Consider the following 25677-nt stretch of genomic DNA (forward strand, 5'->3'; position numbering starts at 1 on the left):
TGTACCCACAGAAGAGGAAGCCATGCAGTTGGTAGTGGACCTCACTGACATGTGCTCGAGAGGAGGATTCCAGCTAGTCAAGTGGACAAGCAACAGCCGGGCTGTACTCTCGACCATTCCGGAGTCAAAACGATCCAACACGACGAGGCAGCTGCACTTTGAGCAGGATGATCTACCAGTGGAGATGGCACTTGGACTGAATTGGTGCGCAGAGAGTGACACTTTCATGTTTAAACCTGCAGTGGAAAGGCGACCACATACAAGACGTGGCATACTTTCAGTGGTCAGTTCCATCTATGACCCACTGGGATTGTCACCATTCACCTTGCTGCCAAAGCTGCTGCTGCAAGAAATGTGTCCAAGGAACATGTCCTGGGATGACCCTATACCCCAGACATTCTCGCAGCAATGGAAGGCGTGGCTGCTGGACTTGGATAAGGTGGTGGAGCTGAAGGTGGACCGCTGTATTAGACCGAAAGACTTCAGAGGACCGGTACACGCGCAGCTACATCATTTTTGCGGATGCAAGTGACCATGGCTATGGCACAGTCTCCTACCTAAGGATGAGGAACCAGGACAACCAAGTGCATCTTGCCTTCATGCTGGGAAAAGCCAGAGTTGCACCCTTAAAACAAACTACTATTCCTCGCCTGGAACTTACTGCCGCTGTGCTGGCTGTAAAGGTGGACAAGATGCTGAGAAAGGAACTCTCACTTCAGCTGGAGGACTCATGTTTCTGGAGTGACAGACAGTCCTCAAGTACATCATAAATGAGACAAAACGATGCCACACGTTCGTGGCAAACCGAGTGGCTTTGATCAGGGAAGGGACAAAGGTTGGTCAGTGGAGGTACGTAACCTCAAAGGACAACCCTGCTGATGAAGCCTCAAGAGGAATGGATGTGGACAACTTCTTGGCTTGTAGGAGATGGATTGAAGGCCCAGGCTTTCTCCAAAGGCCGGCGGAGGAATGGCCAAAGCCTTTTGATCTGCAGCCCATAGCCTCTGATGATCCAGAAGTCAAAAGAGAGCTGATGGTGAATGCAGTCATCACGCAGTCTGAGGATCCAACATCCAAGCTCATGAATTACTTTTCTGAGTGGACCAAGCTCAAGATCTCAGTCGCTTGGTTTCTCAGGTTCAAAGGGGTGTTGCAGGAGCTACGGAGGAAGAGGAAAGAAGTGGGTGCTTACCTGGCTGCTACTGGCTCACCTGCGCCAGAAAAGGAAGAAGGAGATGAAGAAGGTCAGGAGCTCTATCCATGGTCAGCCGCTCACTGTAACTGACTTGAAAAGAGCAGAACATGGCATCATCAGCTTCAGTCAGCAGCATCATTTGGTGAAGAGCTCTCAATGCTGCAAGATGGTGCTTCAGGAGTAAAGAAAACCAGTCCGATCTACAAGCTGGATCCTGTGTTGGATGAGGACGACGGATTGTTGAGAGTGGGAGGAAGGCTCGGTCGAGCTGCCTTACCTGAAGAGCTGAAACATCCGGTATTACTCTCCAAGTCTCAGCATATATCCAGTCTCATTTTGAGATACATTCACTGTCAACTTGGACACGCAGGAAGGAACCATATGCTTTCATCCTTGCGCCGAAAGTATTGGATCACAAATGCCAACTCTGCCTGTCGGAAGGTGATATCAGACTGTGTAAGCTGCCGACGGTATCAAGGACAGGCAAGTGAACAGAAGATGGCAGACTTGCCAAAAGAGAGGATTAGTCCAGACTTGCCTGCTTTCACAAACGCAGGAGTGGACTACTTCGGACCTATTGAGGTCAGGAGAGGACGTGCCATGGTCAAGAGGTACGGAGTCATTTTTACCTGTATGGCCAGCAGGGCCGTACATCTGGAGATTGCTTACTCCCTCACCACCGACTCCTGCATTAATGCCATAAGGAGGTTCTTGTGTCGCAGAGGCCAAGTTTGTCAAATGAGATCCGACAACGGAACAAATTTTGTTGGTGCAGAGAGAGTTAAGAGGCGTTAGCTGCCATAGACCACACAGATTCAGGGCGCTCTCCTCCCAAAAGGAATTGAATGGACGTTCAACACCCCCGCCGCATCCCATCACGGCGGGGTGTGGGAGCGACTCATCAGAATGGTCAGAAAGGTATTGTTCTCAGTCCTTCGCCAACAGTCCCTTGATGACGAAGGCCTTCATACTGTCATGTGTGAGGTGGAGGCTATTCTCAACGACCGCCCCATAACCAAAGTGTCCGATGAAGTCAGTGACCTGGAGGCCCTCACGCCAAATCACATTCTTTTGCTCAAAGGAAAACCCCTTCTCGCTCCCGGAATGTTTCAGAAGAGTGGCCTGTACATCAGGAAACGGTGGAGACAAGTACAGTATCTATCGGATCTGTTCTGGAAGAGGTGGACGAGAGAGAGTACTTGCCGTTACTGCACGAGCGACAAAAATGGACGCAGTCTCGGAGAAGTTTTACTGTAGGAGACATTGTCGTCGTCATGGACCAAAGCGCTCCGCGTGGATCCTTGGGAAGGTAATGAAGACTTATCCCGATAAGGATGGATACGTACGTGCTGTACAGCTGAGGACAAAGACCGGGCTGCTGGAGAGGCCCATCTCCAAGCTCTTTCTGCTGCAAGAGGCAGTATAAGGGCTTGGTTCAAGAAGGATGAGTCAAGATTGTCAAGAAAGAAGACAAAGACTCTTGTGTGCCTGTTGGGGTGCATGCTTGTTAGTATGCACTTAGATTGTGTGTGGGAATGTAGGTGACTTGAATGGCTCTTTTCCCTATCTATGTAATTGTTTCACAATTATGGGGCCGGTGTGTAAGAGCCATTCTGGTGGTTCTGTATGTGCTATTAGTTCACCACTAGGTGGTAGTATTGTGTGGGTGTGGCTTCCTGGGGTGATTGCACTCCTCACTACAAAAGCATAGGTGTGTTTGTTACCTGGTGGTTGGGTGACGGGGAGCTGACACGGTCTTTACCGCTAAGCTGGGACACAGCACTTCTTCACACTTTTTGGTTACAGTCATGGCTTAGTTTTTTGTTCAACAATAACCTGGATTCCTGCATCGCTACAACAAACCCATCATCTTTCAACTTGGAACAATAATCTGGACAACAGCAGCGCGTCATAACCCAAGGTATCTCCCGCACCCACCCGAGCTCCTAATGTTTGTTTGAATTCGGAGCTACATTCGTAGTAGCCAAGCTAACTACGGCAATGGCATTACTGATGGAAAGTACCAAGCTTTTCGGAGTGAAAGTTTTAGATAACATTAATGGACGGCTCTTTCTACATGTTTCACTCATGGTAAGGGTTTTACCTGTTCAGTCGGACAATCCCACAGAAATACAACAGCAGCAGACTTTGTCGTAGCCAAGCTAACCACGGCAATGGCATTTCTGATGGAAAGTACCAAATCTCTCAGAGTATACGTTTTAGATAAAATTAATGGACGGCTCTTTCTACATTTTTCGCTTAGTTGTAAGGGTTTTATGAGCGCAGCCAAACAATCACACAGAGAATACCACAGCAACAAAGTCCAACTCTTCGCAGTAGCCAAGCTGACCACGGCAATGGCATTTCTGAAGGAAAGTACCAAGTTTCGTGGAGTAATAGTTTCGGATAAAATTAATCGACGGCTCTGTATACATGTTTCGCTTAATTGTAAGGGTTTTATCAGCTCAGGCAGTCAATCGCACAGAAAATACCACAGCAACAGAGAAAAACTCTGTAGTAGCCAAACTAACCACGGCAATGGCATTCCTGATGGAAAGTACCAAGCTTCTCGGAGTGAAAGTTTTGGAAAACATTAATGGACAGCTCTTCCTACATGTTTCGCTTAGATGTAAGGGTTTTATCTGTTCAGGCGGACAATCCCGCAGAAATACAACCGCAACTGTATGCCTAAGCAGATAAAACCCTTATACTAAACCTAATCCAATCCTTACAAAAAGATGTAGAAAGAGCCAGCCGCTAATTATATCCGAACCACAAGCTCCGAAACACTCCGTATCTTCCACCAGAAATATCATTGCCGTGTTTAGCTTGGCTCCTGCTAAGAATTAATACAATAGCAACAGAGACTGTCTTGGAGGTTGCCAAGCTAACAATAGCATGTCTGATGGGAAGTACAGAGCTTCTCGGTATGCAAAATTTGGATAAAATTAACAGACGGCTCTTTCAACACGTTTGGGTTAGGGTTTGTATTAGGGTAAAGGTTCTACCTGCTCAGGCAGCAAATCCCACAGAAAACCCCACAGCAAGAGACCAACTCTTCGCGGTAGCCAAGCTAACCACGGCTCCGGCATTTCACACTGAATATACTAGGTTAACTTTATGGTTAGGGTTGAATGCCAGAGCCAACACATGTCAACTGAGCACCTCCGCCAATGCCCAAGTGCTGGATTAGAAATACCCCCAGGATTAGGGATATGGAAAGAGTTTGATTGGTTAAGTCTAGGGGCTATTTGGGTGTTTATTTGTTACAACTGATCTCCCAGTCTTATATCTTGATTACTTTATCCCGTTTTAAACTTGAAAAGTTGTAGGTGGGGTTTGGAACAATACAAGTGTTTGTTTTGTTTTTTTCAAATTGAACTTTTCTGCAATTGCAATTTAATGTTTTAAGAGTTAAGACTAAGGTTTAGATCAAATTGATGAATTTCTGCACTTTTTCCCCCCTTTTTACACTCAGAACATGCCCCTTCTCTTGATGCTCCCATAAAAGGAACATTGAACGTCATCTAAAGCACAGAGCTTGTGATTAAACAACTTCTCTGTACCTGCTTAGCGCTCAGGAAGAAGCACCCCAGCTCATCATCGTGGGTGGCGGGACTCACTTTAGAAAAAAATTTCTCACGATAAAAACTAAAGAACTTATCCCCGAAAGTAGGATTAGGTTTGGCTAAACGTAACAGATGGCTCTATATCTTTCGGTTAGGGCAAGGATTTCATCTGCTCTGGCACACAATCCTACAGAGAATACCACAGCAAGACACCAACTCGTCACAGTAGCCAAGCTAACCACGGCAATGGCATTTCTAATGGAAAGTACTGAGCTTTTCAGAGTAAAAGTTCTGCATAAAATGAACGGAGAGCGCTTTCTACATGTTTCACTTGAGGTAAGGTTTGGGTTAGGACTTCTGCTCAGTCACATAATCCCACAAAAAAAAAAAACAGAGAATAACTCTTAGCAGTAGCCTAGCTATCCATGACAAAGTCATTTCTGATGGAAAGTACTGAGATTTTCCAACTGAAAGGTTTGGATAAAATTAATAGATTGCTCTTTCGGTTAGGGATGAGTTAAGATAAGAGTTTTGTCTGCTCAGGCAAACAATACAACAGACAATACCACATCAACAGGGACTACCTCTTCGCAGTAGCATTTCTGAACATGAAGTGATAGTTTCAGATAAAATTAACAGATTGCTCTTTCTAGATGTTTCGGTTGGGATAGGGTTTTACCTGCTAAGGCAGAAAATCCTACAGAGAATACCACTGCAACAGAGAATAACTTCGATAGACAAGCTAACCACAGTAATTGCATTTCAGATTGAATGTACCGAGCTGCTCGGAATAAAATCTTTGGATAAAATTAAGGGTTGGGTCGTTCCACATCTTTTGGTTAGAGTTACAGTAAGGGTTTTATCTGCTCAGGCAGACAATCCCACAGAAAATACCACGGCAACAGAGACTAACTCTTCATAGTAGCCAAACTAACCACAGCAAAGTCATTTCTGATGGAAAGTACCGAGCTTCTCGGAGTGATAGTTCCGGATGAAATTAACAGCCAACTCTTTCTACATGTTTCACTTAAGAGTAAGGGTTTTATCTGTTCAGCCAGAGAATCCCATAGAAATACCAAAGCAACAGGCAGTCTTGGTGGTAGCCGAAGCCGACCACGGCAATGGCATTTCTGATGGAGAGTAGCAAGCTTGTCGCAGCGATAGTTTTGGGTAAAATAAACGGATGATTTTTTCTACATGTTTCGGTTGGGTTAGGGTAAGTGTTTTACCTGCTCAGGCAGACAATCCCACAGCGACAGACACTACCTCTTCACAGTAGCCAAGCTAAACACGGCAATGGCATTTCTGCAGGAAATTAACGGAGTGCTTTCTACATGTTTGCTTAGGGCAAGGGTTTTATCCGTTTAGGCGGACAATCCCTCAGAAATCCCACAGCAACAGAGACCAACTCTTCATCGTAGCCAAGCTAACCATGGCAATGCGGATGGAACGTACCGAGCTTCTCGGCGCGATAGTTTTGGATGAAATAAACAGATGGCTCTTTCTACATGTTTCGGTTGAGTTAGGCTAAGTATTTTTACCTGCTCAGGCAGACAATCCCACAGCAACAGAGACTAACTCTTCGTGGTAGTAAAGCTCACCATGACAATAGCATTTCTGAAGGAAAATGCTGAGCTTCTCAGAGTAAAATTTTTGGATCCAGTTAAAAAAAAAAAAGAGACTTTCTACATTTCGGTTGGGGTAAAGCTCTATCTGCTCAGGCAGATAATCCCACAGAAAGTGACTAACTCTTCGCGGTCGCCAAACTAAGCACAACAACGTAATTTCTGAAGGAGAGTACTGAGCTTCTCGTAGTCAAAGTTTTGGATCAAATTAACAGATGGTTCTTTCTACATGTTTCGGGTTTAGGTAAAGTTTCAACTGCTCAGGTGGACAGTGCCTAAGCGCCGGCTTGGAGAAACCCTCAGGATTAGGGTTATGGAGAGAGTTTAATGGGTTAATGGTAGGTTCAATTTGGATGTTTTTTTCTTCTTTACAATTGATCTCCCACTGTCTATCTTGATTGGTTTACCCCGTTTAAACTTGAAAAATTGATGGGGGTTGGAGCATTATAAATGATTTTTTTTTTGAAGTTCACTGCTACGGCAGTTTGTTTTTAGGGTTAGGTTTAAATAAAATTGATGGCTCTCTGCATTTTACCACTCACAGCATGCTTCTTTCCACAAAAGCACAGAACTTGTGATTAAACCACTTCTCTGTACCTGCTCTATGCTCAGGAAGAAGCATCACAGCTCATCACCATGGGTAGCAGGACTCACTTTAGAAACATTTCTCAAGTTAAGAACTACAAAAATGATTCCTGAAACGGCACATCATGTTCTTCATAAATTGCATGTCCATTATAATTCCGTTATCCTCGTTCAATGTTGTATTATGTAAATTGTGTGAACATCCATTGCACGCCATCTGTCTTGGGAGAGAGATCCCTCTGTTGTGCCCCCTGAGACATCTTATTTTATCTCCCTGTTAAAGGAGTTTTTCTAGGGAGTTCCTTATCCAATGAGAGGGTCTAAGGACACGATGTTGTGTTGCTATTAAGCCCACTGAGGCAAATCTAATATTGGGTTAGGGTTGCTTTGATTTGAAAGTAGGATCAGCTTTGGATGAACTTAATGGGTGGCTCCATTTCTTCCGATTAGGGTTGGGGTAGGGTAAGGGTTTTATCTGCTCCGAAAGACAATCCTACAGAGAATATCACAGCAATAGAGACCAAGTCTTCACGGTAGCCAAGCTAACCACGGTAATGGTATTTATAATGGAAAGCACAGAGCTTCTCAGAGTGATAGTTTGGATAAAATTAATGGATGCCTCCTACATGATTCGGTTGAGTTAGGGTACGGGATTTATCTGCTCAGGCAGACAATACCACAGCAACAGAGACTAACTTCGCGGTAGCCAATGTAACCACGCCAATGGTTTTTATTATGGAAAGTCTTGAGCTTCTCAGAGTTTTGGATAAAATTAATTGACGGATCTTTCCACACCTTTGTGTTGGGGTAGGGTTTTTGTTAGGGTAAGATTTTAGCTGCTCAGACAGACAATCCCACAAAGAACACCACAGCAATAGAGACTAACTCTTCGCAGTACGCAAGCGAACCATGGCAATGGCATTTCTGATGGATAATACTGACCTTCTCAGAGTGAAAGTTTAGGGTTGAATGCCCAGGAAAGCACGTGTCAACAGAGTGCCTCCGCCAGTGCTGGCTTGGAGATGCCCCCAGAATTAGGGTTAGGGATGTGGTTAGAGTTTGATGGATTAAGGATACAGTAAATTTGGATGTTTCTTCTTTACAATTCACCTCCCATTGTCTTCCATCTTGATTAGTTTACCCTGCTTTAAGCTTGAAGAGTTATTGCTGGGGTTTAGACTAATAAGCTTCTCTTTTTTTTGGAAGTTGTCTGCTATTGCAATTTAATGTTGTCAGAGTAAGGGTTAGGTCTGGATAAAACCGGTGGATTACTGGATTTTTCCCCCTTTTCAACTCCTCAGAATGCACTCCTTCCTCGAAGCTCCCATAAAGGAGCACTCAACGGTCATAAAAGCAGAGTTTGTCATTAAACAACTTCCCTGTACCCGCTTTGCGCTCAGGAAGATTCATGACAGCCCATTATCGTGGCTGACGGGAATCACTTTCTACTCATAGGTTTTCGTAATGTGTGTGCGCGCGCGTATATGTCTGTTAGTGTAGATAGCGGGACCGGAAACTAAAGCATTTTTGATCCCAATTCTTTTTGGAGGTGGCAGGTATTGTCTGAGAGTAAAGGAAAAATCCCAGAAAATTAAAATTATGCATAAATATGCATTTTTCTAAAAATGGCTAAAAAACACTTAGGTGAAAAAATGAAAGATACTAGGAATCATCTGAAATGCAGATGATTCTGAGCATCTTTCATTTTTTCACCTATGTAAAAAAAAAACGGACTTAGAAATGTTTGGCATTATGCAAAATAAATGCATTTTTGCAAAAATCCACTTATGATCCTAATTTTTTTTGGAGGGGGTAGCTATTGTTCCAGAGAGGACCAGAAAAATAGCAGAAAATTAAAACAATTATGCAAAATATGCATTTTCTAAAAACAACTTTTCTTGGCATTTCAGATGGTTCTGAGCATTTGGGGGGAGGGAGTTGGAGGGTAAACCACTTTTCTCGGCATTTCAGATGATTCTGAGCATTTGGGGGGAGGGAGTTGGAGGTTTAGGGGCAGGCGGTTAGCTGGCAGGATGAAGAGGAAGATTTAGATGGGTGGATAACCAAACCGCTACATTGCAGCAGGGTTCCTCTAGTAGAAACATATTTCAAGTTAAGAACGGCAGAAATGAGCACTGAAAATAGTCTTCTGCAACTTTTGGTTAGCGTTAGGTTTGGATAAACTTAACGGATGGATCTTAGTTAGGGCAGACAATCCTACAGCAGAGACTGGCTGCCTGAGCAAAAAAAAAAAAAAAAAAAAAAAAAAAAACCACCTCTTACCCTAGTTCTACCGCCAAGTCCAACAGAAATTGTAGACTGACCTATCCATTAATTTTATCCAAACCTTTGACACCGAGAAGCTCTGTACTTTCCATCAGAAATGCCACTGCAGTGGTTAGCTTGGCAACCGCCAAGACAGTCTGTTACTATGGTATTCTTTGTGGGATTAATTCTTAGCAGGAGCCAAACTAACCACAGCAGTGTCATTTCTGAAGGAGAATACCAAGCTTCTCGTAGTCAAAGTTTTGGATCAAATTAACAGATGGTTCTTTCTACATGTTTCGGGTTTAGGTAAAGTTTCAACTGCTCAGGTGGACAGTGCCTAAGCGCCGGCTTGGAGAAACCCTCAGGATTAGGGTTATGGAGAGAGTTTAATGGGTTAATGGTAGGTTCAATTTGGATGTTTTTTTCTTCTTTACAATTGATCTCCCACTGTCTTTTATCTTGATTGGTTTCCCCGTTTAAACTTGAAAAATTGATGGTGGGGGTTGGAGCATTATAAATGATTTTTTTTGGAAGTTCACTGCTACGGCAGTTTTTTTAGGGTTAGGTTTAAATGAAATTAATTGATGGCTCTCTGCATTTTACCACTCAGAGCATGCTTCTTTCCACAAAAGCACAGAAATTGTGATTAAGCCACTTCTCTGTACCTGCTTTATGCTCAGGAAGAAGCGTCACAGCTCATCGTGGGTAGCAGGACTCACTTTAGAAACACATTTCTCTAGAACAGCACAGCAACAGAGACTAACTCTTCGCAATAGGCAAGCGAACCATGGCAATGGTATTTCTGATGGATAATACCGACCTTCTCGGAGTGAAAGTTTAGGGTTGAATGCCCGGGTCAGCGCGTGTCACCAGAGTGCCGGCTTGGAGATAACCTCAGAATTAGGATTAGAGATGTGGATAGAGTTTGATGGATTAAGGATACGGTAAATTTGGATGTTTCTTCCTTACAATTCACCTCCCATTGTCTTCCATTTTGATTAGTTTACCCTGCTTTAAGCTTCAAAAGTTGTTGGTGGGGTTTAGAGTAATAAGCTTTTTTTTTTTTTTTTTTTTTTTTTTAAGTTGTCTGCTATTGCAATTTAATGTTTTTAGGGTAAGGATTAGGAATGAGGTTTAGGTCTGGATAAAACTGGTGGATTTCCCCCCCCTTTTTAACCCCTCAGAATGTGCTCCCATAAAGGAGCACTCAACTTTCATAAAAGCAGAGTTTGTCATTAAACAAACTTCCCTGTACCCGCTTTGTGCTGAGGAAGATTCATGACAGCCCATTATCGTGGCTGGCGGGAATCACTTTCTACTCCTATGTTTTCGTAATGTGTGCGCGTATGTCTGTTAGTGTAGATAGCGGGACCGGAAACTAAAGCATTTATGATCCCAATTCTTTTTGGAGGTGGTAGGTATTGTCTCAGAGACTAAAGGAAAAATCCCAAAAAATAAAAATTATGCATAAATATGCATTTTTCTAAAAATGGCTAAAAACCACTTATCTGCATTTCAGATGATTCTGATCATCTTTCATTTTTTCACGTATGTAAAAAAATCTGGGACTTAGAAATGTTTGGCATTATGCAAAATAAATGCATTTTTTGCAAAAATGCACTTATGATCCTAATTTTTTTTGGAGGTGGTAGCTATTGTTCCAGAAAAATAAAACAATTTTAATAATTATGCAAAATATGCATTTTCTAAAAATGGCTAAAAACCACTTTTCTTGGCATTTCAGATGATTGAGCATTTGGGGGGGAGGGAGTTGGAGGGTAAACCACTTTTCTCGGCATTTCAGATGATTGAGCATTTGGGGGAAGGGAGTTGGAGGTTTAGGGGCAGGATGAAGAGCAGGAAGATTTAGACGGGTGGATAACCAAACCGCTACATTGCAGCAGGGTTCCTCTAGTAGAAACATATTTCAAGTTAAGAACGGCAGAAATGATTGCTGAAAATACAGTCTTCTGCAGCTTTTGGTTAGCGTTAGGTTTGGATAAACTTAACGGATGGATCTTACGGTTAGGGCGGACAATCCTACAGCAGAGACTGGCTGCCTGAGCAAAAAAAAAAAAAAAACCCTTACCCTTGTTCTCCCGCCAAGTCCAACAGAAAAACGTAGACTGAGCTATCCGTTAATTTTATCCAAACCGTTGACACCGAGAAGCTCTGTAGTTTCCATCAGAAATGCCACTGCAGTGGTTAGCTTGGCAACCACCAAGACAGTCTCTGTTACTATGGTATTCTTTGTGGGATTAATTCTTAGCAGGAGTCAAGCTAACCACGGCAATGGGATTTCTGATGGGAAATACTGTGTCTTGGAGCTTTAGGTTTGTATACAATTAACAAATGGCTCTTTCTACATTTTTAAGGGTTGGGATAGGTTTAGTGTAAGAGTTTTATCTGCACAGGCAGACAGTCTCTGTTGCTGACCATAACCCTACACCAACCCTGACTGAAAGATGTAGAACAAGATGGCTCTTTCTACACGTTTCGCTTAGGGTAAGGGTTTTATCAGCTCAGGTAGACAATCGCACAGAATACCACAGCAACACACTACCTCTTCGCAGTAGCCAAGCTAACCACTGCAATGGCATTTCTGATGGAAAGTACCAAGCTTCTCGGAGTCAAAGTTTTGGATAAAATTACTGGACTGCTTTCTACATGTTTCGCTTACACTAAGGGTTTTATCCGTTTACTCGAACAATCCCTCAGAAATCCCACAGCAACAGAGACCAACTGTTCATCGTAGCTAAGCTAATTATGGCAATGCAGATGGAACATACCGAGCTTCTCGGCGCGATAGTTTTGGATAAAATAAACAGATGGCTCTTTCTACATGTTTCGGTTGAGTTAGGGTAAGTGTTTTATCTGCTCAGGCAGACAATCACACAGAGAACACCACATCAGAGTCTAAATCTTCGTAGTAGCCAAGGTAACTACGGCAATGGCATTACTGATGGAAAGTACCAAGCTTCTCGGAGTGAAAGTTTTGGATAAAATTACTGGACAGCTCTTTTGACATTTTGCTTAGTGTAAGGGTTTTATCAGCTCAGGCAGACAATCACACAGAGAACACCACAGCAACAGAGACTAACTCTTTGTACTAGCCAAGTTAACTACAGCAATGGCATTACTGATGGAAAGTACCAAGCTTCTCAGATTGAAAGTTTTGGATAAAATTAATGGACGGCTCCTTCAACATGTTTCGCTTAGCGTTTTATCAGCTCAGGCAGTCAATCGCACAGAGACTAACTCTTCGTAGTAGCCAAGCTAACTACAGCAATGGCATTCCTGATGGAAAGTACCAAGCTTCTCGGAGTGAAGGTTTTGGATAAAATTAATGGATGGCTCCTTCTACATGTTTCGCTTAGGGTAAGGGTTTTATCAGCTCAGGTAGACAATCAGAGAATACCACAGCAACAGAGTTCAACTCTTCACAGTAGCTAAACTAACCACAGCAAAGTAATTTCTGAGGGAAAGTACCGAGCTTCTCAGAATGATAGTTCCGGATGAAATTAACAGATGACTCTTTCGACATGTTTCACTTAAGAGTAAGGGTTTTATCTGCTCAGCCAGATAATCTCATAGAAATACCACAGCAACACAGTCTTGGTGGTAGCCAAGCCAACGACGGCAATGGCATTTCTGATGGAGAGCAGCGAGCTTGTCGCAGCAATAGTTTTGGGTAAAATAAACGGATGGTTCTTTCTACATGTTTCGGTTGGGTTAGGGTAAGTGTTTTACCTGCTCAGGCAGACAATCCCACAGCGACGGAGACTACCACTTCGCGGTAGCCAAGCTAAACACAGAAATGACACTTTTGAAATAAAGTACCGACTTTCTCGTAGACAATTTTGGATCAAATTAACTGATGACTTTCTTCATGTTTTGGTTGAGGTAGGGTTTGCCTAAGGGTTTTATCTGCTCAGGCAAACAATCTCACAGCAACAGAGACCAACTCTTCGCAATAGCAAAGCTCACCATGGCAATGGCATTTCTGATGGTTAGTAATAGGCTTCTCAGAGTGACAGTTTTGGATCTTATTAAAATATGCTCTTACAACAATGTTTCGATTTGGTTAGCATAAGGGTTTTACCTGCTCAGGCAGACAATCCCACAGCAACAGAGGCCAACATCGCCATAGCCAAGCTAAACACAGCAATGGCACTGCTCTTCTCAAGTACCGAGCTTCTGAGTGATAGTTTCGGGGAAAAATTCACGGAGGCCGTTTCTACATGTTTCAATTAGGGTAAGGGTTTTATCAGCTCAGGCAGACAATCGCACGGAGAATACAACAGCAACAGAGACTAACTCTTCGCAGTAGCCAAGCTAACCACGGCAATGGCATTTCTGATGGAAAGTACCAAGCTTCTCGGAGTGAAAGTTTTGGATAAAATTACTGGACGGCTCTTTCTACATATTTCGCTAAGCGTAAGGGTTTTATCTGCTCAGTCAAACAATCCCACAAAAAAAATACCACACCAGAGAATAACTCTTAGCAGTAGCCAAGCTATCCATGACAGTCATTTCTGATGGAAAGTACTGAGCTCTTCCAGCTGAAAGGTTTGGATAAAATTAACAGATTGCTCTTTCTACATCTTTCGGTTAGGGATGAGTTTGGCTAAGAGTTTTATCTGCTCAGGCAAACAATACCACAGCAACTACCTCTTCGCAGAAGCATTTCTGAACATAGATAGTTTCAGATAAAACTAACAGATTGCTCTTTCTACATGTTTCGGTTGGGAGAGGGTAAGGGTTTTACCTGCTCAGGCAGACAATCCCACACAGAATAGCACAACAGAGACTAACACTTCGCAGAAGGCAAGCTAAACACAGCAATGACAATTCTGAAATAAAGTACCTAGTTTCTCATAGTCAGCATTTTGCATCAAATTAACTGACGACTTTCTTCATGTTTTGGTTGAGGTAGGGTTTTATCAGCTCAGGCAAACAATCTCACAGCAACAGAGAGTAAATCTTCTCAGTAGCAAAGCTCACCATGTGAATGGGAGTGACAGTTTTGGATCTTATTAACGTATGCTCTTTCTACAATGTTTCGGTTTGGTTAGCGTAAGGGTTTTATCAGCTCAGGCAGACAATCGCACATAGATTACCACAGCAAAAGAGACCGACTCTTCGCAGTAGCCAAGGCAATGGCATTTCTGATGGAAAGTACCAAAGCTCTCGGACTAAGTTTTAGCTAAAATTAATGGACAGCTCTTTCTACATGTTTGTCTTAGTTGTAAGGGTTTTATCAACTCAGGCAGACAATGGCACAGAGAATACCACAACAACAGTCTAACTTCGCAGTAGCCAAGCTAACCACGGCAATGGCATTTCTGATGGAAAGTACGAAGCTTCTCGGAGTAAAAGTTTTGGATAACATTAATTGACGGTTCTGTGTACATGTTTCGATTAGTTGCAAGGGTTTTATCTGCACAGGCAGACAGTCTGTTGCTGACTATAACCCTACACCAACCCTGACTGAAAGATGTAGAACAAGATGGCTCTTTCTACATGTTTCGCTTAGGGTATGGGTTTCATCAGCTCAGGCAGACAATTGCAGAGAATACCACAGCAACAGAGGCCAACTCTTCGCGGTAGCCAAGCTAACCACGGCAATGGCATTTCTATTGGATAATATTGAGCTTCTCGGAGTGAAAGTTAAGGGTTGAATGCCCGGGCCAGCGCGTGTCAGAGTGCCTCCGCCAGTGCTGGCTTAGAGGTAGCCCCAGAATTAGGGATGTGGATAGAGTTTGATGGATTAAGGATACGGTAAATTTGGATGTTTCTTCTTTACAATTCACCTCCCATCTTGATTAGTTTACCCTGCTTTAAGCTTCAAAATTTATTGGTGGGGTTTAGAGTAATAAGCTTTTTTTTGAAGTTGTCTACTATTGCAATTTAATGTTTTTAGGGTAAGGACTAAGGTTTAGGTCTGGATAAAACTGGTGGATTTCTGAATTTTTCCCCCCCCGTTTAACCCCTCAGAAGGCGCTCCTTCCTCGAAGCGCCCATAAAGGAGCACTCAACGGTCATAAAAGCAGAGTTTGTCATTAAACAACTTCCCTGTACCTGCTTTGCTCTCAGGAAGATTCACGACAGCCCATAATCGTGGCTGGCGGGAATCAATTTAGAAACATATTTCAAATTAAGAACGGCAGAAATGAGCACTGAAAACAGTCTTCTGCGGCTTTTGGTTAGCGTTAGGTTTGGATAAACTTAACGGATGGATCTTACGGTTAGGGCTGGGGTTTGATCTGCTAGAGGAGACAATCCTACAGCAGAGACTAGCTGCCTGAGCAAACAAAAAAAACCCTTACCCTAGTTCTACCCCCAAGTATAACAAAAAAAACATGTAGAATGAGCTATCTGTTAATTTTATCCAAACCTTTCACACCGAGAAGCTCTGTACTTTCCATCACAAACGCCACTGCAGTGGTTAGCTTGGCAACCGCCAAGACAGTCTCTTACTACGGTATTCTTTGTGGGATTAATTCTTAGCAGGAGTCAAGCTAACCACGGCAATGGCATTTCTGATGGGAAACACCGAGTGTCTTGGAGCTTTAGGTTTGTATACAATTAACGGATGGCTCTTTCTACATTTTTAAGGGTTGGGATAGGTTTAGTATAAGGGTTTTATCTGCACAGGCAGACAGTCTCTGTTGCTGACCATAACCCTACACCAACCCTGACTGAAAGATGTAGAACAAGATAGCTCTTTCTACATGTTTCGCTTAGGGTATGGGTTTTATCAGCTCAGGCAGACAATTGCACAGAGAATACCACAGCAACAGAGTCTAACTCTTTCCAGTAGCCAAGCTAACCACGGCAATGGCATTTCTGATGGAAAGTACCAAGCTTCTCAGAGTGAACGTTTTGGATAAAATTAATGGACGGCTTTCTACATATTTCGATTAGTGTGAAAGTTTTATCAGCTTGGGCAGTCAATCGCACAGAGAATACCACAGCAACAGAGGCCAACTCTTCACGGTAGCCAAGCTAACCACAGCAATGGCATTTCTGATGGAAAGTACCAAACTTCTCGAAGTGAAAGTTTTGGATAAAATTACTGGACTGCTTTCTACATGTTTCGCTTACGGTAAGGGTTTTATCCGTTTAGTCGAACAATTCCCACACCAACAGAGACCAACTCTTCATCGTAGCCAAGCTAATTATGGCAATGGCACTGCAGATGGAATGTACCGAGCTTCTTGTCGCGATAGTTTTGGATAAAATAAACAGATGGCTCTTTCTACATGTTTTGGTTGGGTTAGGGTAAGTGTTTTACCTGCTCAGGCAGACAATCCCACAGCAACAGAGACTTAACTCTTCGTGGTAGCAAAGCTCACAATGACATTTCTGATGGAAAATACAGCTCGTCAGTAAAATTTTTGGATCCAGTTAAAGGAAGGCTCCTTCTACATTTCGGTTGGGGTAAAGTTCTATCTGCTTGGGCAGATAATACCACAGAAAGTGCCTAACTCTCCGCGGTCGCCAAACTAACCACAGCAATGTCATTTCTGAAGGAGAGTACCAAGCTTCTCGTAGTCAAAGTTTTGGATCAATTAACGGATGGTTCTTGCTACATATTTCGGTTTAGGTAAAGTTTTATCTGCTCAGGTGGACAGTGCCTAAGCGCCGGCTTGGAGAAACTCTCAGGATTAGGGTTATGGAGAGAGTTTGATGGGTTAATGGTGGGTTCAATTTGAATGTTTTTTCTTCTTTACAATTGATCTCCCACTGTCTTGTATCTTGATTGGTTTACCCCGTTTAAACTTGAAAAATTGATGGTGGGGGTTGGAGCATTATAAATGATTTTTTTTTGAAGTTCACTGCTACGGCAGTTTGTTTTTAGGGTTAGGTTTAAATAAAATTAATTGATGGCTCTGCATTTTACCACTCAGAGCACACTTTCCACAAAAGCACAGAATTTGTGATTAAACCACTTCTCTATACCTGCTTTATTCTCAGGAAGAAGCATCACAGCTCATCATCGTGGGTAGCAGGACTCACTTGAGAAACATTTCTCTAGAACAGCACAGCAACAGACTGACTCTTCGCAATAGGCAAGCGAACCATGGCAATGGTATTTCTGATGGATAATACTGACATTCTCAGAGTGAAAGTTTAGGGTTGAATGCCCGGGTCAGCGCGTGTCACCAGAGTGCTGGCTTGGAGATTCCCCCAGAATTAGGGTTAGAGATGTGGATAGAGTTTGATGGATTAAGGATATGGTAAATTTGGATGTTTCTTCCTTACAATTCACCTCCCATTGTCTTCCATCTTGATTAGTTTACCCTGCTTTAAGCTTCAAAAGTTGTAGGTGGGGTTTAGAGTAATAAGCTTTTTTTTTTCTTTTTTTTTTTTAAGTTGTCTGCTATTGCAATTTAATGTTTTTAGGGTAAGGATTAGGTCTGGATAAAACTGGTGGATTTCTGAATTATTCCCCCTTTTTAACCCCTCAGAATGTGCTCCTTCCTCGAAGCTCCCATAAAGGAGCACTCAGTCAGAAAAGCAGAGTTTGTCATTAAACAACTTCCCTGTACGCGCTTTGCACTCAGTAAGATTCATGACAACCCATTATCGTGGCTGGCGGGAATCACTTTTTACTCATATGTTTTCGTAATGTGTGTGTGTGCGCGCATATATGTCTGTTAGTGTAGATAGCGGGACCGGAAACTAAAGCATTTATGATCCTAATTATTTTTGGAGGTGGTAGGTATTGTCTGAGAGTAAAAGGAAAAATCCCAGAAAGTTATTATGCATAAATATGCATTTTTCTAAAAATGGCTAAAAACCACTCTTCTCTGCATTTCAGATGATTGAGCATCTTTCATTTTTTCACCTATGTAAAAAAAAAAAAAAATAATCTGGGAGTTAGAAATGTTTGGCATTATGCAAAATAAATGCATTTTTGCAAAAATGCACTTATGATCCTAATTTTTTTGGAGGTGGTAGGTATTGTTCCAGAAAAATATCAGAAAATTAAAAGTATTTTAATAATTATGCAAAATATGCATTTTCTAAAAATGGCCAAAAACCACTTTTCTTGGCATTTCAGATGATTCTGAGCATTTGGAGGGAGGTAAACCACTTTTCTCGGCATTTCAGATGATTGAGCATTTGGGGGGAGGGAGTTGGAGTGGGAGGGTTTAGGGGCAGGCGGTTAGCTGGCAGGATGAAGCAGAGGAAGATTTAGATGGGTGGATAACCACACCGCTACATTGCAGCAGGGTTCCTCTAGTAGAAACATATTTCAAGTTAAGAACGGCAGAAATGATCGCTGAAAATAGTCTTGTGCAGCTTTTTGTTAGCGTTAGGTTTGGGTAAACTTAACGGATGGTTCTTACGGTTAGGGCAGACAATCCTACAGCAGAGACTGGCTGCCCGAGCTAAAAAAAAAAATTAAAAAAACCTCTAACCCTAGTTCTACCGCCAAGTCCAACAGAAAAATGTAGAGTGAGCTATCCGTTAATTTTATCCAAGCCTTTCACACCGAGAAACTCTACTTTCCATCAGAAATGCCACTGCAGTGGTTAGCTTGGCAACTGCCAAGGCAGTCTCTGTTACTATGGTATTCTTTGTGGGATTACTTCTTAGCAGGAGCCAAACTAACCACAGCAATGTCATTTCTGAAGGAGAATACCAAGCTTCTCGTAGTCAAAGTTTTGGATCAAATTAACAGATGGTTCTTTCTACATGTTTCGGTTTAGGTAAAGTTTTATCTGCTCTGGTGGACAGTGCCTAAGTGCCGGCTTGGAGAAACCCTCAGGATTAGGGTAATGGAGAGAGTTTAGTGGGTTAACGGTAGGTTCAATTTGAATGTTTTTTCTTCTTTACAATTGATCTCCCACTGTCTTGCATCTTAATTGGTTTACCCCGTTTAAACTTGAAAAATTGATGGTGGGGGTTGGAGCATTATAAATGAATTTTTTTTAAGTTCACTGCTACGGTAGTTTGTTTTTACAGTTAGGTTTAAATAAAATTGATGGCTCTCTGCATTTTACCACTCAGAGCATGCTTCTTTCCACAAAAGCACAGAACTTGTGATAAAACCACTTCTCTGTACCTCCTTTATGCTCAGGAAGAAGCATGACAGCTCATCATTGTGGGTAGCAGGACTCACTTTAGAAACACATTTCCCAAGAACAGCAGAGACTAACTCTTCGCAGTAGGCAAGCGAACCATGGCAATGGTATTTCTGATGGATAATACTGACCTTCGGAGTGAAAGTTTAGGGTTGAATGCCCGGGTCAACGTGTGTCACCAGAGTGCCTCCACCAGTGCCGGCTTGGAGATACCCCCAAAATTGGGGTTAGGGATGTGGATAGAGTTTGATGGATTAAGGATACGGTAAATTTGGATGTTTCTTCCTTACAATTCACCTCCCATTGTCTTCTATCTTGATTAGTTTACCCTGCTTTAAGCTTGAAAAGTTATTGGTGGGGTTTAGAGTAATAAGCTTTTTTTTTGGAAGTTGTCTGCTATTTCAATTTAATGTTTTTAGGGTAAGGGTTAGGACTAAGGTTTAGGTCTGGATAAAACTGGTGGATTTCTGAATTTTTCCCCCCGTTTAACCCCTCAGAATGTGCTCCTTCCTCGAAGCGCCCATAAAGGAGCACTCAACGGTCATAAAAGCAGAGTTTGTCATTAAACAACTTCCCTGTACCCGCTTTGCACTTAGGAAGATTCACGACAGCCCATAATCGTGGCTGGCGGGAATCACTTTAGAAATATATTTCAAGTTAAGAACGGCAGAAATGATCGCTAAAAATACAGTCTTCTGCGGCTTTTGGTTAGCGTTACGTTTGGATAAACTTAACGGATGGATCTTACAGTTAGGGCTGGGGTTTGATCTGATAAGGCAGACAATCCTACAGCAGAGACTAGCTGCCTGAGCAAACAAACAAAAAAAAACCTCTTACCCTAGTTCTACCCCCAAGTCTAAAAAAAAAAAAAAAAAGTAGAATGAGCTATCCGTTAATTTTATCCAAACCTTTCACACCGAGAAGATCTGTACTTTCCATCAGAAATGCCACTGCAGTGGTTAGCTTGGCAACCGCCAAGACAGTCTCTCTTACTATGGTATTCTTTGTGGGATTAATTCTTAGCAGGAGTCAAGCTAACCACAGCAATGGCATTTCTGATGGGAAATACTGTGTCTTGAAGCTTTAGGTTTGTATACAATTAACGAATGGCTCTTTCTACATTTTTAAGGGTTGGGATAGGTTTAGTAGAAGGGTTTTATCTGTACAGGCAGACAGTCTCTGTTGCTGACCATAACCCCTACACCAACCCTGACTGAAAGATGTAGAACAAGATGGCTCTTTCTACATGTTTCGCTTAGGGTATGGGTTTTATCAGCTCAGGTAGACAATCGCACAGAGAATACCACGGCAACAGACACTACCTCTTCGCAGTAGCCAAGCTAACCACTGCAATGGCATTTCTGATGGAAAGTACCAAGCTTCTCGGAGTCAAAGTTTTGGATAAAATTACTGGACTGCTTTCTACATGTTTCGCTTACGGTAAGGGTTTTATCCGTTTAGTCGAACAATCCCTCAGAAATCCCACAGCAACAGAGACCAACTCTTCATCGTAGCCAAGCTAATTATGGCAATGCGGATGGAACGTACCGAGCTTCTCGGCGCGATAGTTTTGGATAAAATAAACAGATGGCTCTTTCTACATGTTTCGGTTGGGTTAGGGTAAGTGTTTTATCTGTTCAGTCGGACAATCCCGCAGAAATACAATAGCAACAGATACTAACTCTTTGTGGTAGCCAAGCAAACCAGGGCAATGGCATTACTGAAGTACCAAGATTCTCGGAGTGAAAGTTTTAGATACAATTACTGGACAGCTCTTCCTACATATATCGCTTAGTGTAAGGGTTTTATCAGCTCAGGCAGACAATCCCACACAGAATAGCACAACAACAGAGACTAACACTTCGCAGTAGGCAAGTTAAACACAGCAATGACAATTCTGAAATAAAGTACCTAGTTTCTCTTAGTCACCATTTTGCATCAAATTAACTGATGACTTTCTTCATGTTTTGGTTGAGGTAGGGTTTGGGATTAGGTAAGGGTTTTATCTGCTCAGGCAAAATCTCACAGCAACAGAGAGTAAATCTTCTCAGTAGCAAAGCTCACCATGGGAATGGGAGTGAGTTTTGGATCTTAACGTATGCTCTTTCTACAATGTTTCAGTTTGGTTAGCGTAAGGGTTTTATCAGCTCAGGCAGACAATCGCACAGATTACCACAGCAAAAGAGACCAACTCTTCGCAGTAGCCAAGGCTAACCATGGCAATGGCATTTCTGATGGAAAGTACCAAACCTCTCGGAGTAAGTTTTAGCTAAAATTAATGGACGGCTCTTTCGACATGTTTGTCTTAGTTGTAAGGGTTCTATCAGCTCAGGCAGACAATGGCACAGATAATACCACAGCAACAGAGTCTAACTCTTCGCAGTAGCCAAGCTAACCACAGCAATGGCATTTCTGATGAAAAGTACAAAGCTTCTCTGAGTAAAAGCTTTGGATAAAATTAACTGACGGTTCTGTCTACATGTTTCGCTTAGTTGTAAGGGTTTTATCTGCACAGGCAGACAGTCTTTGTTGCTGACCATAACCCTACACCAACCCTGACTGAAACATGTACAACAAGATGACTCTTTCTACATGTTTCACTTAGGGTATGGGTTTTATCAGCTCAGGCAGACAATTGCACAGAGAATACCACAGCAACAGAGGCTAACTCTTCACAGTAGCCAAACTAACCACGGCAATGGCATTTCTGATGGAAAGTACCAAGCCTCTCAGAGAGAAAGTTTTGGATAAAATTAATGGACGGCTCTTTCTACATATTTCGATTAGTGTAAGCGTTTTATCAGCTTGGGCAGTCAATCGCACAGAGAATACCACAGCAACAGAGGCCAACTCTTCGCGGTAGCCAAGCTAACCACGGTAACGGCATTTATAATGCACTGAGTTTCTCAGAGTGATAGTTTTGGATAAAATTAACGGATGCCTCCTTCTATATGATTCGGTTGGGTTAGGGTACGGGGATTTATCTGCTCACGCAGACAATATCACAACAAAAGAGACTAACTTCACAGTAGCCAAGCTAACGACGGCAATGGCATTTCTTATGTAAAGTCTTGAGTTTCTCAGAGTGAGTTTTGGATAAAATTAATTGCCGGATCTTTCCACACCTGTGGGTTGGGTTTTTGTTAGGGTAAGACTTTACTTGCTCAGGTAGATAATCCTACAAAGAACACCACAGCAACAAAGACTAACTCTTCACAGTAGGCAAGCGAACCATAGTAATGGCATTTCTGATGGATAATGCTGACCTTCTCGGAGTGAAAGTTAAGGGTTGAATGGCCGGGCCAGCGCGTGTCACCAGAGGGCCTCTGCCAGTGCTGGCTTGGAGATAACCCCCAGAATTAGGGTTAGGGATGCGGATAGAGTTTGATGGATTAAGGATACGGTAAATTTGGACGTTTCCTCTTTACAATTCACCTCCCATCTTGATTATTTACTGACCTGTTTGATGCATCCGTATAAATCTGGATGCAACTGTGTAATTATCAATGTAAGCCTGTATTTTATGTCAATCAGAATTCAAATCCTTACATTTGTTGTTTTCTAATAATGGGAACTCTACTGAGGAATCTGGAAGTATCCGAGGTGGTATTGCTGGCAAAGGCACTGTTGGCTCAATGTTTAATTGATCTACTTCAAATTCTATTGCTTTCCGTGTCATTGTCCATCCAAAGCTTTTTGTTTCCCTTCTCTCCTTTTCCCAACAAGGGACTGAAGTGTCTAGTGTTGGATGATCCTGACTATGGCCCTGTAAATTAGCCCAGTAGTTCAAGGATAACTATCCTTCTCATTTCTAGTGGCATGTCTCCCATTTCTACCTGTAATGCTGCTGTTGGGCTCGTTTTAAATGCACCTTTGCATTATCTCAAAGCCTGATATTGTACCTTATCTCATTTTTTTCCCCAATGTTGGCTGCTGACCCATACACTACACAGCCATAATCCAATACTGACCAAAGTAAACCATTCTATATGGCCTTCAAAGCAGTTCCATCTGCCCCATTCACTTCTAACTAAACACCATTACATTTAGTACCTTCTTACATTTGTCTACTACTTTCTGAATGGATAAGCATATAATTCTTTCATCGAACCATATCCTTAAAAACTGAAAGGGTTCCACTTTTCCAATTCTTGATTACATAATTTGTTTTATTTTATTATCAGTTATTTTCCTTGTAAAGAACATCGTTTTTGTCTTAACTGAAAATTTAAAACTCCATATATGACAACTTTCATAATAGCCCACTACAGTTTCTGAAGGCAGCAATCATCATCGTCAGTTTACGTGCCATTGGGAGGGCTGTCCTGCTCATTACCGATTGGCTCTCTGGTGTGTCTCCAGGCAGATTTGGAGTTTGGGTGTGTTTTTTTTGGAAAAAGAAAAAAAATTCTGTAACTAAACATTATCTCTCTCCTACAGACTATGCGATTTGGGCCGTCTCAGATGACTAAACATGGCGATATCTTTGGTCGGGGTTCTAAAAGTGGTCTTACGTTGCACTGTGAGACAGGTTCAAAGATAGCCATTATTCCAGTCTTACGACCGAAGATAACCTGGGACAAAAGTCTGACAGTGTCAAAGTTAGGATGACCATCTCACAATGTGACCGTTAGTATGAGCTACGTCTACTAACCAACCAACAGAAATTATGCACTGATCAACGCGACGCAAAATCTGAAGAGGTGGCACGTTGGCTCTCTGCATGATGAAGACTCGTCTTGTTAAGCTAGCTGGCTAGCTAATGTTAAGCCATGTTACTCCACGTTATGAGCTGTAACATTTTCTGTTTTGAAATACATTTTCTCTTGATCAATCAATTATTAATGACATTCACAACCATCCTGTTCACATTCCATATGTGCCCTAACTTTACAATGTTAAACCAGAGCCTGTCTGCCATTTGGAAATTCTTTGCTTAAACGTCGCATTGTTGTCATGGTGACATGTATGGCTGGAGATAGTGTTGCTGCCGAATACAAAAGTTTGGAGAACACGGAGGATTTGATACTTGAATTTGTTTAAGATTTCTACAACTTGTCTATGCGTGCATGCCCAATGTGGGTTGCATTCAAATTAATTGGAACAAGTTGTGGGTTTGTTGGATCTTGTAATGCTACCATGGATGGCTTTCTTCAAAGGAAGCAGACTTGTACACCCCAGCAAGCAACTGCCCTCACTGAACTAGTCCTAGTTAACCATTCATTAAAAAATACATTTTTGAATGAAGGTCTCATCTTTATCGTTACCGCATGCCTAAAACAACCTCAAGCTACATTTGAAAGCAGATAAATAAGAGCCACTGAGTAACTGTGCGAGTCATAATCTGAATAATCGATTATTTGTATCAATAATCAATAAGTTATTAGACTGTCAAAATAGTTAGTTGCAGCCCTAAATGAGACAACAGTTAAGTTAACTTTTGTTGGTGCCTATAATACAGTAGCCCGTTTTGTTAGTCACTTCTACTGCAGTCTTTACAGTACCCCTCCTGTTAGGAGGAAGGTGCCCTGCTAGTGAAAGGCACTTGTTGAACTGTTCGGTAGGCTGTGGCCACTTGCTGTTGAGCGCGCAAATAAAGTTCAGTTAAATAAGTACAGTTGTCTTATTTGAAACTAACAACAACTACATCAACCAAATAAGAACAACAAGTACTTGTACATTTAATAGCCATCTGCTGCAGGGGTAGCGAGCTCTATGTGGCCATATGAAATAAGTCACTCATCTCTATACCATGAACAGAAAAGATGGGGCAAATGGAATGTAGGCATAAGCCAGTATCAAAAATACAAATAGTTTAATCATAGAAAACAAGCCTTAAAAAGAGCTGTAATTGCTTATGTGAGATGTTTTCACTTAATTATGTTCAAATTCATACCCAACTGAAAGTGAATTAGTAAATTGTGCAAAATGTGTTCAGATGAAGTTTGTAGGTTATTGCTAAGGTAGGACTACATGACAGGCTAAATCTGGCATATTTATGATTTAATTAATATGCACTCAAAAAAAAATAAACACAAGAGTACTACAACTACTTACATTTCTTGGTGACCGATTGTTGAGATCCGTGATAGAGTCTGTCATAAAGAGGTGGCATGTGTTTGGATCTGGGTCTTTGGGCCTCCGTCCAAGTTCTTCTTTAAGAGAATGTACCATATATTTTGCTGCCTGTTTTGACAAGACCTAATCGCAAGGAACAAGACAAGGCTTACATTAATGCAAGTATATGTCAATGCATGAATTCTTTTGTTATCCATGCATCGACTATCCAAACCGCTTATCCTGCTCTCAGGGTCGCTGGAGCCTATAAATTAGATATG

The 25677-nt window shown here is 42.1% G+C and overlaps 2 non-coding genes and 6 pseudogenes across 2 annotated transcripts; all 8 read right to left on the bottom strand.

Annotated features, from left to right (window-relative positions):
- Window positions 1-4664: 4664 nt before the first annotated feature.
- LOC130117357 (small nucleolar RNA U3) lies at window positions 4665-4877 on the bottom strand. The gene has a single exon (XR_008810653.1). It is a non-coding gene; the product is annotated as a small nucleolar RNA U3 (small nucleolar RNA).
- A 2045-nt stretch (window positions 4878-6922) lies between these two features.
- LOC130117369 (small nucleolar RNA U3) lies at window positions 6923-7101 on the bottom strand (annotated as a pseudogene).
- Window positions 7102-8266: 1165 nt separating this feature from the next.
- LOC130117379 (small nucleolar RNA U3) lies at window positions 8267-8456 on the bottom strand (annotated as a pseudogene).
- Window positions 8457-9843: 1387 nt separating this feature from the next.
- LOC130117376 (small nucleolar RNA U3) lies at window positions 9844-10010 on the bottom strand (annotated as a pseudogene).
- Window positions 10011-15230: 5220 nt separating this feature from the next.
- Window positions 15231-15435, bottom strand: LOC130117367 (small nucleolar RNA U3; annotated as a pseudogene).
- A 1711-nt stretch (window positions 15436-17146) lies between these two features.
- LOC130117377 (small nucleolar RNA U3) lies at window positions 17147-17309 on the bottom strand (annotated as a pseudogene).
- Window positions 17310-19256: 1947 nt separating this feature from the next.
- LOC130117370 (small nucleolar RNA U3) lies at window positions 19257-19418 on the bottom strand (annotated as a pseudogene).
- A 409-nt stretch (window positions 19419-19827) lies between these two features.
- LOC130117363 (small nucleolar RNA U3) lies at window positions 19828-20034 on the bottom strand. Its single transcript, XR_008810657.1, has one exon. It is a non-coding gene; the product is annotated as a small nucleolar RNA U3 (small nucleolar RNA).
- Window positions 20035-25677: the final 5643 nt, after the last annotated feature.

Source organism: Lampris incognitus, chromosome 8 (assembly GCF_029633865.1).
Source record: "Lampris incognitus isolate fLamInc1 chromosome 8, fLamInc1.hap2, whole genome shotgun sequence".
NCBI lineage: Eukaryota > Metazoa > Chordata > Actinopteri > Lampriformes > Lampridae > Lampris > Lampris incognitus.